Source organism: Nicotiana tabacum, chromosome 3 (genome assembly GCF_000715075.1).
Source record: "Nicotiana tabacum cultivar K326 chromosome 3, ASM71507v2, whole genome shotgun sequence".
Lineage (NCBI taxonomy): Eukaryota > Viridiplantae > Streptophyta > Magnoliopsida > Solanales > Solanaceae > Nicotiana > Nicotiana tabacum.
In genome coordinates, this window is record NC_134082.1 from 204,485,775 (window position 1) to 204,506,589 (window position 20,815).

Here is a 20,815-nt window from a genome sequence, read left to right on the forward strand (position 1 = left end):
GCTACCCTGAGAACCTTAGTGTTGATCTGCTTGGTGACTTCTTCCTTGATTTTCAAACTCATATCAGGCTTGAACTTTCTGAGCTTTTGCTTTGCTGGTGGACACATTGGATTGGTTGGCAGTTTGTGAGCCACAATAGAAGTACTCAGACCAGTCATGTTGTCATACAACCAGGCGAATATGTCTTCATACTCCTTTAGAAATTCTGTCTATTCTTTCTTCTCCGATGACGATAGGTGAATGTTGATTCACGTTTCCTTGGCATTTTCTATATCTCCCAGGTTGACAATTTTGGTCTCGTCCAGGTTGGACTTAGGTTTTTTCCCAACCTCTTTCACAATCTCTTCAGGTATGTCATGTTCCTCTAAATCAATGTTCGTTTGTTACGTTGTCTCATTGCATGTCACAGTCATTGGTTCATCAAGATAAGTAATAGTAATGCTGTATAAGTAAAGTAAAGAGAGAAAACGATAATGAGTGTTGATTTATAAGAAAAGTCAAAATGCTTTGATAAATTGCATAACTGTTTTGAACATTGAAGATCTTATGGCGGGAATTAAAAATGCGAAAAGAAAATTAATTCTTAAAAACAATGGTTAATGCTTGTTTTAGCCTTGCTACCCCAAGGCTCATCGGGCTCTGGTTGTCCTGATGGTCCAATTATTGAGGCGTTCCACTCTACTCACAGCCTGTATGGAAGGGCCTTCCTCCCCCTCCTCCTTGAGAACAACACAACAGTCCATGTCATTGTCTTCTAGGAACAAGTTCTTCATCGCTGCAAATGCTTCTTCTTCATATGACCCATAAACAATATCGACCTGTTGGAAAGTCTGCTTCAAATGCGGTATTGGCTGCTCTAGCAGGTAGTAAGGACCGTGCCATTGTGGCAACCAATTGTTGAATTCTTCCCAGGTGTAATCATATCCCAAACCGAAAGTAGTGCCATATTTCTTGAGTTTTATGGGCTTACCGATTCCTTGGAGGTTCTTGCCGATCCCTTTACCAAGTTCGTACCCACTCCGGTTTAGTATGCTCTCGATTTTATTATTCCACCATTTGTCTTTGTCGATAGCATTGACCCGTTCGATGTGGTGGTAAGTCTCTCCTCCTAGCTTCCTTTTTCCCTCGATAGCCGGAATGGTCTAGCAATTGTATATAGGGTTGCTACCGTCGCCGTGGATGATCACTTCCTGGTGATTCCATTTGAACTTTACTGCCTGATACAGTGTTGATGCTACGGCCCCAGCAGCATGAATCCATGGTCATACTAGTAGTAAGTTGTAAGATGCTGGCACATTATCACCTGGAAATCGAAATCGAACCATGTTGGTCCCATTTGCAAGCATAGAATAATCTCACCAATGGTGGACCTCTGAGAACCATCGAAAGCTTTCACATTGATTGCTTCGTCTTTTATCTCGTGTAGTCCTTTACCCAACTTCTTGAGTGTTACCAGTGGACAAATGTTGAGACTGGAACCTCCATCGATCAGGATATTGGTGATGAAATAGTCCTCGAATTGCACGATGATGTGCAGTGCCTTGTTGTGCCCCAATCCTTCAGGTGGCAGCTCGTCCTCATGAAAGGTGATCTTATGGCTCTCCAGCACTTGTCCTACCATGTTAGACATTTCCCCACTAGTGATGTTTCTTGGTACATATGCTTCACTCAGCACCTTTAACAGAGCATTCTTGTGTGCCTCAGAATTCTGCAGCAAAGAGAGAATGGATATTTATGTTGGTGTCTTGTTTAACTGGTCGATGAATGAATACTCCTTGGCCTGTATTTTCCTCCAGAGGTTGTCTGGACCTGTCTCATCGATGGGTGGCTAATTGGAGGCCTGCTTGCTTGACTCAGCTAGATGTTCAAGGGTATAGACTCTACCAGTTCTTGTCATACCCTATGCTGCAATAGTTTTTTCGAACCTAACCTTGCATTTCCTTCACGCTTTGGCTGTATAGTCCCAGGTACAGCCTTTGTATGGAATGGTGTCATGGTTGACATTGCCACTGGGATCGGTGTGGATATCCTTACCCCGAACAGAGCATGTGCCTTGGGTGGCAAAACCGCAACCTCAAATGGTGCGGGTGCATTTGCCGGAGACATGAATTCAACCTCAATCAGTGCTGGTGTCTTTGCATATGACGTTGCTTCAAACTCAAGCGGCACAGACATATTCACCTCAGCGTCCTCAGACGGTTGAATCTGGACTATGATTGGATTGAGAGTAATTATTGGCTTCTATAGGTCATCACCTTCTGCGATCAACTCGATTGATCCCTCGGTATTCCAGTCATCTTCTATTTCAATCATGTGGATACCCCCACCCTTGTGGTCTGGTAGAGGGTTGTTGCGGATATTTGGAGCAGGTTCCTTTGCCACAATAATCTTGTTATCAATTAATGATTGTATCTTGTCCTTCAAGGAGCGACATTCATCGATGGTGTGCCCTTTCATGACGGAGTGGTATGCACAAGATTTGTTTGGGTTAACCCACTGAGAAGAGTTCTCAAGGGTTGTAGCAGGGAAGGGGGTGACATAACCAGCGACTTTGAGTCTCTCATACAATTGGTCAATGGGTTCAGCAATGGTTGTATATTGTTTTGGAGGTCTTTGATCAAAATTAGGTCGGGGTCTAGGGAAGTTTTGGCGTGCATGAGGTGATTGATAGTGGGATGGTTGAGCATTATAGGTTTGGTAAACATATGCAGGTTGGGAGTATTTAGGTGAGGTAGGTTGATATGTAGGAGGTGGAGGTGACTGATAAGTTGGTGGTGGGGCTTGGTATGAGGGTGAAGGTGCTTGGTAATTTGGGGTTGGCTGATATATGAGTGGAGGTGTTGGGTAAGTGTGGTATTTGAGAGGAGACTTGGTCCTTTGTGTAACCATCACGTCCCCTACATCCCTCTTCTTAGACACACCACCGGATTGTAAGTCCTTATTTGTAGCTTGTAAGGCCTCGAAGTTTGTAACTATACCGCTTTGGATACCTTCTTCAATTCTTTCACCTAGTTTGATAATATCGGAAAACTTGTGTTTCTAAATCATCATTATCCGTTCGTAATACTGTGGGTCCTGAGCCCGGACAAAGAACTTGTTCATTTGTTCCTCTTCTAAGGTAGGTTTGACCTTAGCAGCTTCGGACCTCCAGCGAGTAGCATACTCATGAAACGTCTCTGTGGGCTTCTTCTTTAGATTCTGAATATAGAACACGTCTGGCGCATTCTCTGTATTAAACCTAAACCTGTCCATAAAATTGGACGCCATGCCTACCCAGTTTGACCACTTCTTTGGATCTTGACTGATGTACCAAGACAACACATCTCCTTTCAAACTCCTCATGAACAGCTTCATGCGGATTCTCTTGTCTTTCCCTACCAGCTTGTTGCAGTATGTCCTTAGATGGACCCTTAGATCACCTATACCATTAAACATTTCGAATTTAGGAGGTTTGTACCCCTCGGGTAGTTCGACATCGGGCTATATGCAAAAATCCTCATAGTTCAGCCCCTCAATTCCTTTACTTCCCTCAACGCCCTGAATCCGGCTAGTCAATTTTTTAAGCTCCTCAGCCAGGTTCCTGATAAGCAGATCCTTTTCATCAGACTCAGGTGTGCTTGAGATAGGTTGGGTGGAGTGTGGCATAGTCTCTATGCAGATAGGAGTGTTATGGTGTCCTGGTGTGTGGGTTTGGAAATGTCATTTGTGGAATTTTGAGGTTTTGGGATGAGTAGTGGAGTGTTGTTTGGGATATGGTAGGTGTTGCATTGAGTCTTTGGTGGAACAGTGTGATGGCGAGGAGCGGGATGATTCTGTTGCTTTGGGATATTTTGAGGAGGTGTAGGGTTTTGAGTGTTGGGAAAGTTGATATCTGGGGTGCTAAGGAAAAATGACAGGTTCGCCAGATTCCGAACCTGATCGAACTCTTCTTGGAATTTCAGCAGTTTCTGTTCAAGTTGGGATACATTTTCCTGAGTACCATGGCCATTAGTGGCCTCAACCCGTTCAGTTGGGTTCTCTTTTCTGACGTTGTTCAAATCTTCCATCTTGATTTTGTTCTTGTTTTTGACAGGACTAAGATGAGGAGTGGGTGGGGGGCCCCTGGATCTCGTGGAATAAGATGATGATGCCAGAGTGCACGAACTTAACCTTTGGGGAGGGGCATAACAAAAGGAAAACAAAAATAAAAACAAAAAGGTAATCAAATTAGTGAGGATTATAAAAAGCATTGCGGTATTTAAACACATAGCGGAATGCAAAATGTGTCCTAATGGAACCTCTTTGTGCCCGGGATAGGCCTAGCGACAAATTGATTTTGAGAACTTAGAATGCTAAATACCTCATTTTATTGATAAAAATAAGACGAATCCCAAATCGACACAAAATAAACAGGAAATAAAAAAACTACTAATGGCCATTGGCCTTATTACATTTATGAAACGAAAAGATAAACTCCTATCTATTTGGTCCCAGAAGGACCTTCCCCAGATTCGACATCCTTGGCTTCGTCGAACAGCTTCCCCAACTTGCGGAGTCCCAGCAATAGGTACGCTCTAGCTAGATGCCCGCCTTCGGTCCCTTCAGCATTTTGACAATCTTCGACCCTCTTGAGAAATTTTCTCTTCAATTCCACTATACCTCGCTCCAAGTATCCCAGCCGCTTGTTGGCACTGACATGTCCTTCCATTCCTCAATTAGCTTCTGGCTGGACTCTTGTATTTCGCGATGTTCGCTTTCGTACTAACGGATCCTTTTGCACAACTGGTTGTACTTGACCTGCGCCTCGGCCTTTTTATCTATAATTCTGTGACCTCAGGCAAACCATAGTTGGCCCAGACCATCATGATTGTCTTCCAACCAACCTGAGTATAAAGGAGCACAACTAGCATGATACTTGTCTGATTCGATGGTATATCTCCCCATTATGATCTTGCAGTGCCACATATGCTGAGCTTGGCACTTGTAGGGACTATCATCATTTTGGAAGTCAGCTCGGAAATGACTAATCTTGTCGACCCTGGGTATAACTTGCTTCCTACCAGCTTGCCTCATAACTCGGAGAGGGGCGTAAGGGTAGGTTCCTCTCAGACCAATCAGTATCAGGAAAGGTGCATCTCTGGATCGGGCAATGAATTCCTCGGTCGGGAACCACCCGAACATCCATTGAACCTGTTCTTCAGTCAGATTATCAAATAGTTCAACCCATCTTTTGGCATTCTCAGGCTGAGCGAACATATAGGGGATGTAATTCATTCGCTTTGGATGATGAAAAGCGATGTGATCATCCCAGTCCCTTCGCTGAATCTCTTGTCGGTATTCGCACTTTTGGAGATATTCCATGAGCCATAGTTGGAGTAATAAATTGCAGCCTTCGAAGTGGTTTGCTCCTCGTTGACACTTCTCCAAGGCTTGATATATGTATTCAATGATCATGGGCACGATGTTGAATGGTTGCTCGCCAATCTCCTCCATTAGGGTCTTAGTTACCATAGCTAGCCTGGTATGGATTCTCCCTTTCTTCATCGGAAACATGATCAGCACCAGGAAACAAAACATGAAGATGAAAACCCTTCGATGGATGTGCCCCAAGGATGTGATGGCAAACTCGTCAGGGTAGGTACAGTAGGATTTGCTATGACCGTACCTTTCATACAAATAGTCAAAAGGGATGTATGACTCCTTCAGGCATGTCAATTATGTGTTCTTCTTCAGACCCATCATTTTGAGGAAACCCCTGCCTTTGCGGTTCTCAAGCATTAGCAAGCCCGTAGTTTCACACACTAGACCAGCCAGTCCTCCTATCTACTCTAGCAAGGCCGTCATTTCAATGTCCCCAAAGCGGAACACGGGCCTTTCACAATCCCAAAACAGTGTGGTAGCTTCTATGATCATGTTGTTGGGTTAGATCTCTAGGAGGGATGGTAGATTTACCAGATACTTTCGGACGAGAGTTTGGTCACTGGAGGGTAGATCTGTCCACCAGCTTAGCAATCTTTGGTAGACGTTGGTGACCATGCCGAATTTGGGGACTTCGTGCCTCATATTTCTGCAAGACAGATAAGGTTAGGCACTTACCCCCACCAGACTCGACTAGATAATACCAACAATTAGCATGAAACATTTAGTTCTCCAAATAAATGCACAGAAAGTGGTGGTGTCCGTTTGGGTTCAGGGAAATCCGGTGGATTTTGGACAAGGCTATCTTAAAGGATCATTATGTGGACAACATAACTGACCCGGCTAGGTTTGACCATGATGCATACACAATTTGACTAGAGTAAAGTTTTATGGGGTTTTAGACTGGTACCCTTGAGTGGACAACTCAAGGGGAAAGACACAGAACTGTCGACTGCACCGCTGATCGACTAGTTTTACCGCAAATATGCCTTTCCGAATTTAGGGGTAGTGATATAGGAAGAGCGCAACCACTCATTATAATCATTGTTACAGTATTTGTTTGGCGCGAATGGAGTATGATGTTGAGCATGATTATGCAATAATTAAAAACATGTTGACATGTATTTATACGTTAAGAAAGCAATAAATACAACAGTTTTATAATTTAAAGCTGCAATAAAGGAAAGAAACAAGGAAGACATGTCAGTTTCGCATTTTGAAAAGAAATTAGTGCTTAAAGGAATTTAAACAAGTAATTTCACATAAGGGAGGTACAAACTCACAAGAATAGTCTGAAATAGTAAAAGACTAAAGTTCCCCAGCAGAGTCGTCATGCTGTCGTGCCCCTCCTTTCCCCCTTCCTTTCGGAGAGGGAAGTTTTTGGGTTTCGACATTCATGGGGTGTAATGACTCATTTCCTCTTTGGGAATTGGGTATTTTGAAGAGTCGCTACTTAATGGTTTAAGGCGCATTAGGACACCTATAGAGTTCATTTACAACTATGTTTGATAACCAGAGATTGGGTAAGGGCTAGAAATTATCCTAAGGGGAAGGTGTTAGGCACCCTCAGGATCCACTAGTGTGGTTCCCGGCCAGATAGTTTTGTGAATTTGTGCAATTAGCAAGTAAACAAGTAAGGCTCAAGTAAGAGGGGATTTAAGTTAAACACACAAACGTTTGAAACAATTATTGAAAGGCAAGGTTTGAAAGAGTTATAGACTAAACATGCTTGTAAAAAAATAAAAAGGGGTCCTAGGTTTGTTTATAATATGGATCACCTCAATGCAATACCCGGTATGACACTCATCAGAAGAGAGAATATACGTGGTATTAGCGCACCGGTCATTATATCCATATCTACCCTTCCCACCCCGTTTAAGGTATTAAAGCGCGGATTGGTCTCGACCTCTATTGCATGCTATTACCCGTCCCATTCCTATTAGTCCCGGAGGAGTTTAGGACTATTATTCCTATAAGAGGGAGGATTTTAGGTTGACTCTTAGGTTTAAAGGTAAAAGGCTACGGCGACATATAAAAAACACGTAGGACTGCATTTTGAAGGGGGAACATATAAACAATTAGAGGGCTCATGTATACCTCCGCAAAATAGATGACTTAAACACAGTTAAGGTCTGAGTTTTAAAAAATCCTAAAGTAGAGTTTGAATCAGAACCAGATTCATTATATAACTCAAAAAAGAAGTCTGAATCAGGCCTGCCTGCTGGTTGTAGCAGTTGGTAATTAACAAAGGCAGTTTCAGTTTTATTTAAGTAGTTACCTAAGGCTTGCCTAGGCATAATAATAATGTCTTATGAGCATGATATCTATATGGATTGGGAATGCAGTAGAGCGGTGATTAATTTTAAATAGACGATTTGGATCATATAGGTATGCTTTCTAATGATATTGATTAATGCGAAAAGAGTAGGCTATTTAATCTGATTCAGACAAGCACGAGCCAAACTGATTTTTTAACTAAAACTGGTTTTAGACCTTATAGGCATGATTTATATTACATCTGATTTTAAATCCTATAGGCATGGTATCTAATTATTGAAAGCTGAATTTTAACCCTATAGGCATGATCTCTACTGTTAAATCCATTTAGACCCTATAGACATGGTTTCTAATGTGAAAGTAAAGCATGCAGAATTTATTTTAAATCAGAACAGAAGGCATGATATCTAACAGGCCATGTTTGGAATCAAAATAGACCCTATAGTCATGTTATCTACCAGTGTACCCACAACATACAACTACCCGCCCTTTTCACTAATCACCCCATAACTGTTTTACAACTTATTACAGCCCAAATGATTGAATTACAAAAGAAGTGTAGAAATAAGAAACTACAACCATCGGAAGCCTGATCTTGACTTCCTCTCTGAGTTATGTAATGGACCTCTTCAATGCCAGTGTTTCAAAACCTTTCTCATACCTGGGTGTGTCAAAGTTCCCTAAGGACCTTGAGGGATCCCGGGCAGTGCTCACACCCAGATTTGCATAACCAGACAAAATTAGTGCAGTGTGGAAGGGTCAGCCCTTATGTGTCCAAGTTCATAGGGAGCTCAAGGATCCCAAGGCAAGGCTCACACAAGAGGGAAAGAACCTAGATTCTAAGAGTATAGCGGAAGTATAGAACATAGTTAAAAGAGATCTATTTAAAAAGATGGACTGATAGTCCATTCTTGAAAGCAATTAGTAACAGATGTGATTCAAATCAGTTGCAGCAGTAAAACTTATAACTACACAGAATCAGTAGTCATACAAAAGGGGTCAAGGGATTTTGGGGATACATTGTATGTAAGAACATGACCCCAGTAGGGGCCTAGTTTGGACATGCACAACAATAACTGATACTGGCATGACCACAAACCAGCCAAAAGAATACAAACACATAGAGGGGATGTGGGGGTTTGGGATTCATAAGACAAAGTATGCTTTAAAACACACATAGGGGAAGCAATAATCTAAGGGAAAAGGGGAAATAGTACAACATACTAATAATGTAACTTGACTACAGAAACATGAGCAGAAGTAGGTAAGAGTGAAAGAAACTGAAGCAACTAAAGAAGCATGTTGTTGTTGGGGCTTGAAAAATTAACTAGGACATACCAGTAGAGAAGCAAAGTGAAGAAAGGTAAAGCAAGCAAGATTCCACAGTCTGGCCTTGGCTTTCAGCCGGTTAGACAAAGCAATAGCACAAGTAGTAGTAATGAAAGAGAGAGTTTTTGAGTGTAAGTGTGTGTTCTGAACTCAAATTGTTCGTGTATTTGAAAGAAGAGAGGGTAGGGTATTTATAGTTTTGAAAACGAGTAAAGAATAAGGTAACAAGTAAGGTTTCATCACAGACATGGAAATAATCACAATCAAAATCAATTAACACAAGTACTTCCCTTTAATCAAGCGATTACTGCTCAAACGGATACTTTGCAATCAGTCGCAATATTGAGGGAATCAGGATCAATCAATTAAGAAACATGATTCTGCACTTCAACATATAAATAGAGTGAATAGAAGTATCAGACATGCAAGGCCAAACACATTGGCAAAAAAAACAACATAAACATACAGTAGTAGCAGGAATAAGCTAGGACTCAGTAGTAAAAGAGATCTACTCGAAGCACAGTAGTAAACAAGGTCAGGTAGTCACATAGAATCAAAAGTGAAGAAGGCATAGTAACAGGTAAAGAGAGTCAGAAACAAGTAAAAGGTCTCACAGTAACAAGTGAGGAAAATCTTTTAAGAAATTAGGGTTTTAACAATAGGCGAGTTTAAGAGATGATAAGAACTCAGAATCAGATGAGTCACACAAAGAAAAGAGAGTCAGAATCAACGAACTTAATCGAACAAGTACACATTTAAACAAACAGTTCCAGTACTCGGAGAAGACCAAAAGACCTAGGGTTTTCAACAACAGTCGAGTTTAAAAGATGGTAAAAACTCAGAATCAAATAAGTCAAACAAGGACAAAGAACTTAATCGAACGATTATACACTTAAACAACAAGGACAGTTTCAGAAACCGAATAACACAAAAAAAAAGACTTAAGGTTTTCAACATGCTGAATCAAGTAGAAGGAAAGCATAAAAAAGTCATTTGAACATAGTAAAATCATAAACGATTCTGATAATTGAAGGAGAGATCTTTAAAAAAGAGTTTTAAGAAACCCTAATTGTTGAAAAATGAAGAGTCATTTTGAAACAAAATCGAAGAACCTTAGAGAAAACACTTGAAAAGTTCGTAATAAGTACAGATCTAAGATAGATCTGAAAGAAAATCAAAAGACCTTAAAGCTAGAGTTTCAGAGAACCCCAAAAAAGTGAGTAAGACTTTGAAAGTTACCGATCTAGCCAGAAAAGCCGTGGATCTGACTTGAACGGTCAAAGGATGGCCGGAGAAAGGCCATGGATGGCCGGATAAAGGCCATGAACATAAGTTGAGCAAGGACTGGACCAGATCTCTTCGAGATCTATCCATGAAATCACACAAGTGGGCCATCAGAGGGTGTAGGAGGCTGGTATACATCTTGAACGGCCATGAGAGACCATGGACTAGGCGGGGATTAAGGTGGATTAGGGTGAAATTGGGTGGCGGCGGCTAGGGTTCATGTGAGGCTGCAGAAGAGAATTGAGAGGAGAGGTATTCAAGGGTGGCGTTTGGTGAAAAGTGAATTAGGTTAAGGGGTCACTTGGGTTTAATTATGGAAGGGTGAATTGTGGTCGTTGATCTGAATGATCAATGGCCTAGATTAAAAGGGTAGGCGGGGAATCCGGATTTGGGTTGGTTGAAATTGGGAAGGGGTCGGGTTTAAAGAAATTGGGCCGGGGAAATTGGGTTTGATTTGGGGTTAAATTTAGGCTAAAAATTAAATACAAATGGGTTGTTATTTAAATAGTCAATTTTTTCCTTTTTAAATTATAGAAAATAGTAAATAAATTTCTGAAAATAAATTGAAAGCACTGGAATGATTTATAACACATGAATAACAATTTAAAAATATAGGTCTTTATTTTATGAATATAAAACACAATTAAATCTTAAAAAAGAATAATATTGCAATTATATGCAATTAGCTTTAAAAAGTACTAAATAAAATTGTAAAAATATGTAAAAATTACCTAAGCCATATTTTAGCATAATATAAAGATCCAATAAATGAATCATCAAAAATAATAATTTTGAACATAATTATTGGGATTTTATGGATGAAAAAGGGAAATAAATTGATTTAAAAATCTTTAAAAATTATGGAAAAAATAATAAAACATTTGGATATGCTTATATATGCATATATGCTATTTTGAAGGTATTTTTCATATTAAAAAATATATAGGAAAAAATAGTGTATCAACAGCAATCCTGACACCAGGTCTGACTTCTCGAAATCCCCTAACGTCGACCCTAGAACCTTTCGGTCAGTAATGACGGAGAATGAATTGGGAGAAATTAGGGTTATGTACAGCATCCCCGATCACCTCGGATTAATCTCTGTTGGGTGGGATACGGTGCAGGCCCATCGCCTTGGATACGGCGTCGTCTGCACCTTTCCCTTTCAAGTCAGCTACACTCTCCATCTCCTTTCGTTGGTGGAAGAATTTTTCCATTATCATGGCGTCTGCCCAGCCAAGCTCACTCTCTATATTTACAAGCTTATAAGGATGCTCACCAAATTCGCCGAGCTGGCCGGGGTTGAACTCACACTTTGGCATTTGATACACTTGTTCGCCCCTAGTTTTTGTAGGGGTGACGTTAAATATTCGCCAGCGAGGAGGCAAGTGCTTGATGATGAAGATAGACGAAAAAGTTAACCGCCAATTTTGGTTAAACTACTTCTTCGCTCGAACCGACGACGTGAATGTCGACAGTTTTCCTGAGTTATGGAATTGCATTCGTAAGTACCTAGTTTCCTTTTTCCATATGTGTCTAATTCTTCTCTCATGCTTGGTTGTGGGTTTTGATTTTTGGTCCTTTCTATTTTTTGCGCAACCAAGATCTCGCCTCCTTCTTTGGTCAAAGACATATCTGACTGGGTTAGTTGGCTCCTCCCTCACATTATGGGGATATGTAAGTGGCCGGGCTTTTTCAAGAGTTTTCGGCCATCTCCCCTTTCTACCGGTAAATCCCTTATTTTGTTGGAGTCTTGGTTTTTTTTCTTTCCGTTTACTTTGCTGACCTTCCCTTTTTCCTGTATTTTTTCTAGCTTCAACCAGGGGACCTTCGAGGAGATCGAGAGCTCCCACCCTTTCATTCCAAAAAAAGAAAAGTTGTTATGCCCTCGACTTCCACTCCATCTATGATGGCGGCTATTTCTGCTTGTGCCTTAATTCCTCCTATTGCAGCATCTGGTCCTGCTCCTTTCCCGGTCATGGGGGCTTCAACCATGGAGACCTTAGCCTCTCCTATATATCGTCTTATAGATAAAGACAATGAACTTGTGCCAAGCGAGGGGGATTTGATACCCTGTAAGAGGAACTCTGTAGATGCTAGCAACGGGATCGCCCGAGCCATAGACTCAGTGGTGGGTGACTTCTCATTGCGTGAAATGGCGACCATAGTCATTAGGGATGATATTGAGCCATAGCCCTAGAGTATGAGGTTGGATGAAATCGAAGTGGATATGCCTTCTACGGTAGCGCACGTGGAGGGATCGGCTGCTGTTGTTCTCAATACTTCAAGACGAGAAGAGGCATCGACTTCCCAGCCAGTTGTTGATACTTCTTTGCTGACCAACGAGAGAGGTAAAGGTGTTGTCGAGGAAGGCGATGAGTCAGGTTTGCATGTTGATGTGGATGACTTGCAGATGATGGAGGAGGGATTTACCTAACTTGAGATAAGGTTGGAGGGGTTTACGAGGACCATTGTGATCCCTATGGATCGTGATTTGTTGAAGAACAAGGAGAATGTAGTTCCCACCCTCGGCCCACTTTTCTCCGAAATATAGGGTAAGACTCTCAAAGAACGAGAGACTTTTGTTCTCCATGATCGAGTGGTTGTTTTGGAGGCCGAGAAGACCCAAATAATATCATAATTGTCCTCTTCCCGCACTTTGAATTTTCCCAATGTTTCTCGGGATTTATATGAGGAGTAGATTCATGTTTAGATATCTTTCGAGATTTGCATGCGGTAGGGTCCGTCTCTGATGTTGCCCTTTAAGGTGTTCGTGTGAAGGCTCGTAAAGCTCGAATTGCTTGTGGATATGATCCTGTTATGCCTGAGGCTACCGATGGTGATGATAAAGGTGTAGATCAACTTGAGGAAGCTTCTTGGTACAATACCGCATATCCAGAAGGCAAAGACGATGGTGGCGAGGGGGATCAAGATGGCGAGGGCATCAGTGGCCAAGGTGGTAAAGGCGCAGAAGATCATGATGGTGGTGATCAATATTTTTCTTCTTCTCTTTTTTTGTGTAAACTTTTGTGTATTTTTTGTGGCGTCTTCACGAGCCTTTGTAAAAAGTATTAAGTATGAAATGCAAAATCCGTTCTTTGCATCTGCTTCTTTTTATGTGGTTTGTTTTTTGTAGTTATTCATTTTTTGTTTCTATTATTTGGCTGCCTTTGCTTTTTCTTTGTGCATTGAAACATGGCCGAGGTTGTCGATTTGTTTGGTCGTGACCTTTCATTAAATTACGGTCGAGGGCCGATAGGTATTTGTTCGAGTGAGGTTAAACATAACCTTTTGCTTAAGTTGCGAACGAGGGGTGGCAGGTATTAGTTCGAGCGAGGTCGGACATAACGTAAATATAATTATGGCCGAGGACCGGTAGGTGTTAGTTCGAACGAGGTCGAACATATCCTGAATTTAAGAAAGATGTGCTGATAAATGTAAAGTTTATTGCCTTGACATTGTTGCTTTTGTTACATACTTGGATAAATTAAAGATTTTTGGGTGTTGGCTGGCGTTCCAGTCCCAGTCTATCTAGTCCCTTCATTGGTCGATTTGGAGAATAGTGAAAGATTGAGCAATAAAGTAGTAACCATAGTCCTTCCTTTGTGTACTTTGACTCGAAATGTTCCTTTCACCGCCTCGTTAAAAACCTTCTTGAGAAAACCCAAATGGGACAACTCAAGTGAGGGAAAAAAGAGTACGGTTTGGGGGACGTTTTTTCTGTCAGAGGTGGCTAATATTCCAATTGTTTAGTAGTAGCTTTCCTTCCATTGTTTCTATTTGGAAAGAACCCTTGGTTACTTCGGCTATGATTATATGAACCGTCCCAGTTTGTTCCCAGCTTGTCTTCCCTGGGATCTTTGCTCGCCTGAGTTTTAACTTTCAATACGTAGTCTCTGACTTTGAGTGGCCTGACCTTTGCTTTCTTATTGTAATAGCATTCTGCTTATTGCTTTTGGGAGATCATTCTTATGTAGGCCATATCTCTTCGTTCGTCGACTTTGTCAAGTTCCTTCCTTCTGCTCTCGTCGTTACCCATGCTGCTCTCATTGGAGTACCTTAGGCTGGGTTCTCCAACCTCGACTGGTTTTAGTGTCTCAGTCCCTGATACCAAAGAGCAGGGCGTCTCTTGTTCTTGTTTTCGGAGTTGTACGGTAGGCCCACAATACTTCTGGTAGTATTTTCGATACTACATTCCCTTGGCTTCTTTGAGCTTCTTCTTCATGATGTTTAGTATTGACTTGTTGGATGTTTCTACTTGTCTGTTACCATCGGGGTGGTACGGGGTCAAGAGCATCCTTTTGATATGCCATTTCCTATGAACTGGGATCTGTTGTCATAGCTGATTTCTTTGGGAAGGCCTAATCGGCATATGATGTTTCTACATATAAAGGTAATTACTTCCTATTCTCGTATTTGGGAGAATGCTCCTGCTTCCACCCACTTAGAGAAATAATCAAGTAAAACGAAAAGGAATTGTACATTACCTCGCCCCGCTGGTAGGGTCCCATGATTTCCATTTCCCATTTGATGAATGGCTAAAGGGATGCGACTGAGTGGAAGGTGCTCGCCTGCTTGGTGGATCATTAGGGCGTACTTTTGGCACTACTCATATCGTCGTTTAAAGACTATAACATCCTTTTTCATGGAGGGCCAGTAATATCATGCCCGTATGAGGCATTTGACCAATGCCTAGTTGCCGGAGTGAGCCACGCAATGGCCTTCGTCAACTTCTTTGAGGATGCGCTGAGTTTGGTTTGGGCCCAAGCACTTTGCTAGGTGTATGCCATAGTTTTTTTTGTATAGATCGTTGTAGAGGATATTGTATATGTCTGCTTTCATTCTTAGTTTCTTGGCATCCTTTTTGTCGCTAGGGAGCGTGCCATCCTGCAAGTATACTACAATACGATTGTGTTAATCCCAAGTTAGGCTTATAGTTCTTACCTAGACTTGGTCTAGTAATGAGTTGAGGAGGTGGACCACATTTTTGTCTCCAGTTGTGATGCTTTTGGTGGATGCAACTAATTTGGCGATTTTGTCTACCTCGACATTCTGTGCCCGTGGGATTTGGTCGATATGACATTCGTCAAACTCGGGCAGTAGCTTACAAATTATGGTTTGGTACCTTTGCAACCTTTGTTCCTTGATTTGGAAAGTCCCCGTGACTTGATTGACTACGAGCTGGGAATCATAGCGCAGTTTCAATTGTTTTGCTCCATAATTGAGTGCTAGTCTTAGACTTGTGATTACGGCCTCATTGTTAGTCATATTCGAGCACCTTATGGACTGGCGAATTTGTTCGCCTGTTGGGACTTCGAGTACGAGTCCTAGTCCAAACCCCGATGCATTGGATGGGTCATTGGTGTATAGGACCCAAAGGTCTTGTGTTTGGAGGGAGGTTTGGATGGCTTCCATTTTGACTTCAGACATTATCTTTGCGCTGAAGTTGGCTACGAAGTCGGAGAGTACTTGTGATTTTATCACTATTCGCGGCTGATAGGTAATATCGTGCTCGCTCAACTTGATGGCCTACTTGTCCAGCCTTCCTGATAGTTCGGGTTTTATATGTAAAATGATTTTTAGGGGGAAGGTCGTGGCGACCTAGATGGGGTGACATTGGATAAATGGTCTAAGCTTTCGTGAAACTACGACTAAGGCCAAAGCCAATTTTTTGAGGTGTGGGTACCTCGTATCGACAACGACGATTGTTTTGCTAATGTAATATATGGGAGATTGCACATCTTTGTTTTTTCAAATTAAGACTGCGCTTACAGCTACCTTGGATATGGCCAAATAGATGAAGAGATGCTCCGCCGGCTCGCGTTTTAAAAGCAGAGGTGGAGATAACAGGTTTGCCTTTAGTTCTCATAGAGCTTGGACACATTCGAATGTCCATTCAAGGCTGTTATCTTTCTTAAGTATGTCGAAGAATTTATGGCACCTATCCGACGACCGCGAGATGAACCTCGATAGAGCGGCAATGCGATTGGTTAACCTTTGGACTTGTTTCTTAGTGGTCAAGAGTTCCAGTATCCCCTTTATGGATTTGATCTGGTTTGGGTTGACCTTGATCCCTTGTTGTGATACTAAAAAATCCAAGAACTTTCCTGAGGCTACACAAAATGTGCATTTTTGCAGATTCAGCTTCATTTCGTACCGTCGGAGTAAGTCGAAAGTTTCTTTCAGATGACCGATTTGATCGTCTCCCCTTGTGGACTTGACCAGCATGTCATTTATATATACCTCCATTGTTTTGCCAAGTTGGTCATTGAACATCTTTGTCACCAACCTTTGAAAAGTAGCTCATGCATTCTTTACTCCAAAAGACAAGACCATATAGCAATACGTTCCTTGGTAGGTAATGAACATGGTTTTTTTCCTCATTTTCTTCTTCCATAAGGATTTGATTATAACCTGAGTATGCATCCAAGAAGCTTAGTAGCTCATGCCCGGCCGTTACGTCGATGAGTTGGTCGATATGTGGAAACGGGAATGAATCCTTCGGGCATGCATTGCTCAAATATGTTAAATCCACGCACAACCACCACTTTCCATTCTTCTTTTTGATCACCACTATGTTTGCGACCCATTTAGGGTACTTTGATTCCCTGATAGAACCATTTTCCAGCAGTTTTTCCACCTCCTTGTGCACTACGTCATTGATTGTGGAGTTGAATTTACTCTTGACTTGCCTTAGTGGGGGGTGGAGCGGGTCGACGTGTAATTTGTGTGTGGCAATTTATTTTGGGATGCCCGGTATATATGCATGACTGAAAGCAAACAAATTTACGTTAGTTGTTAAAAAGTGACTGAATTTACCTTGTTCCTGAAGCTTTCAACCGATATAGGCCTTCTTACTGTGGTCATTGAGATCCAACTGAATGGAATCGAGGTCTTCTATGGTCAAACTAGCTGCTTCAGCCGTCTCTAGTTCCTTGATGACATTTTTCCTCTCGCTCTGACCTTGACCTTGTTGATTCCTATGCCTCATTTTCTTTATCTTTTCTCTGTTGGGTAGTCGTGCGGTCAAAGACAATGCGGTATCATTCTCGTGATGTGTGTTGTTCTCCTCGTATACTGAAAATCCTCCATGGAGTTGGGAATTTAATTACTTGGTATAAGCTGGAGGGGACGACTTTCATGGGATGCATCCATGGTCATCCTACTATGACATTGTACACGGTGGCCTGGTCCATGATGTGGAACGTTGTATTCAGAGTTACGCTGTCGATCAGAACAGGGAGTGTAATTTCCCTGGATGTCTATTCAAATGCATTGTTAAAACTAGTTAGCGTGATGTAGCGCGACACTATTTTATCTTCGAGTCTCATTTGGGTAAGCACTCGGGGATGGATGATGCACGCGCCGCTCCCGTCATCTATCATGATGTGTTTAACATCACTATCCATAATACGTAAACTAATAACAAGGGCATCATTATGCATAAAGGTCAAACCATCAACATCCAACTTGTCAAAGATGATACTCTCTTCGAGTTTGTCGTACCGCTCGCGAGTGATAGATCGCTTGAGTTTATGGGTAGTGGTGAACTTACATTATTGATGGAAGCATCATCGCTGCCGCTGATGATCATGCTAATAGTACGAGCTGGTAAGGGTGGTTTTGGCGATCCTTGGTGTTCACGTCCTCTGGCGGAGTTGGTTCTTCCCCTGTCGCTTAGTAACTCTTTGAGGTGACCTTGCCGCAATACGTTTACGGCTTCTTGCCTTAGCGCGATGAAATCCTTAGTTTTGTGAAGCTCACAGAGGGCGTCAGACTTTCTGGTGTTCGGGTCCGATATCATCTTCGGCATCCACTTCACTTTCGATCCGAGTTTTTCCAGAACGTAGACTACCTCTATAGGTGATACACAAAAATTGTGAGCGGATAATAAGGGGGAATACCTCGGCCATTCCGATGAATTCCCGTCCTTGGTCTGGATGGACCTTTTTCATAGTCGGGGGGAGGGGGGCACAACGGCTGCCCTGATATATGGTTGATGTTGTTCCTTGTTAGGTCAGGGAATTGGATGATCTCTTCTGCCGCTGTCTCTTCGATCTTTTATTGATTCGACTTGTACCAAGGTTAGTCGATGAGCCGGTCCGCTGAGGTCGTCTTCATCTGCATGGACCTCGGCACAGTAAGCATTGTGGATTTCGTCCCAAGTAGTTGGGGATACTTCATCAACCGACTAAACAGTTTTCTTGTTGCTCTTTAACCATCTCTACTTAGCCCATTCTGAAAGGCTGCGACCGCCATCCCTACAGATACTTTTAGTAGAGTCATCCTCACTCGGTTGAACCGGGCGAAGAAGTCCCTTAGTCTCTCTCCTAGGGACTACTTAATAGCGAATATGTCATTCACTCTTGCCTCGGTCTTCTTGGTTCTGGCATGGTCCGTTACGAACTTATCGGCCATTTCCTCGAAAGTCTATATGAAGCATGCTCGTAGTTGCGAATACCATGTTAATGCCCCTCTTATAAGGGTTTTGCCAAACTTCTTCAGCAAAATGAAAGATAATTGTTCTTTGGCGAGATCATTGTCTTTTATCGCGGTGACGTAATGAGTCACGTGATCTTCAGGGTCAGTTGTCGTTATATATATTAAGGTAGGGAGGTATTTTAAAGGTTTTTGGTATAGCATGTGGGGTTGCATCATCACCGTACGGTTGTTCGACGAACTGGCCGGCATCCCTCTTCGGCGACAACTTAGGAGCGCCCGGTATTTTATCGACCCTTTATTGATGTTCTTTCATTTGATCTCGGAGCGCCTTGTTTTCATTCTCCATTTCTTCCATCCTTTTTAGAATATATACGAGGGCGTTATCACTTACACTATCAATGACATTGTGAGTAATACATGTCATTGGTGGAAAGAGTTGGTTGCATTGCTCGTCCGTTTGTTGTATCATAAAAGTCCTTGCATTTTCTGTAGTCGTGCCCCGAGGGGGCTTGTTGAGGACTCTAGTTAGCGTGCAGTTAGCCACGCTTCGAGGAGCTCTTTTTATAGCTGAGGGCGTCTCTTCTTCCACAGACGTAAAGGCTCCCTTACCACGGGATTTTGTTATATATGATGCAGTGAGGGGGCGGTGACCCATCTCGTCTAGGGGAAGCACTGGGCGTCACACCCTTGTCTGTTGTTTTACAGCTTTCGTTGATGACGTTCGTGAGGTTGGTTGAGAGGTCACTTGTTATTCTTGTCCTTTCTTCTCGGTTACCTGCCATGTTGGGATTTGTGTACACAAAGAAAGGAGATCTTGTTTTTTTTTTGTTTACGTCAGTAATCCGTGCAAGTTGTAGATCTAGAAGAAACTAAAAGTTTAACTAAAAATTTCCCACAGACGACGCCAAATTGTTTGACCAAAAATATGGATCTTGATTCAAATAGTTAAATTTATGTAATTATCGGTTAAACTTAGTTAACAATAATATATCTAGATATAGTTTTCAAGGGTGCAATAGCCATTAGATGGGTTCGGTCAAATAGTAATAACAACATGCGATAACTGTTCTAAAAAACATAAACAAGAATGTAGCATTTAATAGCAATGAATAATAATAAATGACATTTAAGTAAATAGGAGGAATGATTCATCCAATAAAGGATGAAATAGATGGATGTTCCTCCTGACAATGATGAATAACAGACAAATTCTTGAATATTCGAGTTATTCTCAGATCTGATGAAAAGGTATGGAATAGTATAGACAAGAATCTTAGTGAAAAGCGTGTATTTGCATCTTAGCAAGAGAGAGAGAGAATCTTTTCGTCAAAGTGTGTTCTTACACATGAATATTATATGTCCCTATATACTGATTCTTTTTTCTATATATATGGGACATTTTCCTAAGAAACCCTAATAGTATAAGTGCAAAGAATATCAACTAGAATATTCTCTTTAAATATCCTATCTCGAAAGACTAGCCGTTACAGCTCTTATCAACGATATTCGACCTCGACCTCGACTCTTGTTGACATCTTGACTACGGCTCTTGTCGACACGTCGACTAGGGACCTTGCTTCCTCTTGGATCATCTCGACTAACGACGATTTAAAAACTTTTCTCTTACTATTATCTTGGCTTATATACTCCAGATTTTGACCCATACAAATTGCTCTAAGCAATAGTACTTTGTTTCGATAGGCAGCAATTTCAACTATTTTTGCTAAATATAAAAAGGTACACAATTGGTTCTTCTTGGTCCGTGTGTTATACTTTTAACAACGATATTGATAAGCAAAAATTTTAATTAATCCCTTTGAGGTTAGAAACTGAGATGATCCTGCCATATCAGTAGTAGTTTTAAGCTTATGATAGGTCATAGGAGATTGAATCTTAGAAAGATTGAAAGAAGCGTCTATCAATCAAATCCATTTTAGTACTTCACTCCAGTTATTTTAATGATGAAGAAAGCTAGTAAAGGACCATTGGTGTTTTCTTTTCTTTTACTACAAATTCTGCAGATTCAACTACTTTCAAAGCACGCAGTCAACAGAAGGCGAGAGAGGGGCAGGTAAAAGTAGCTGTT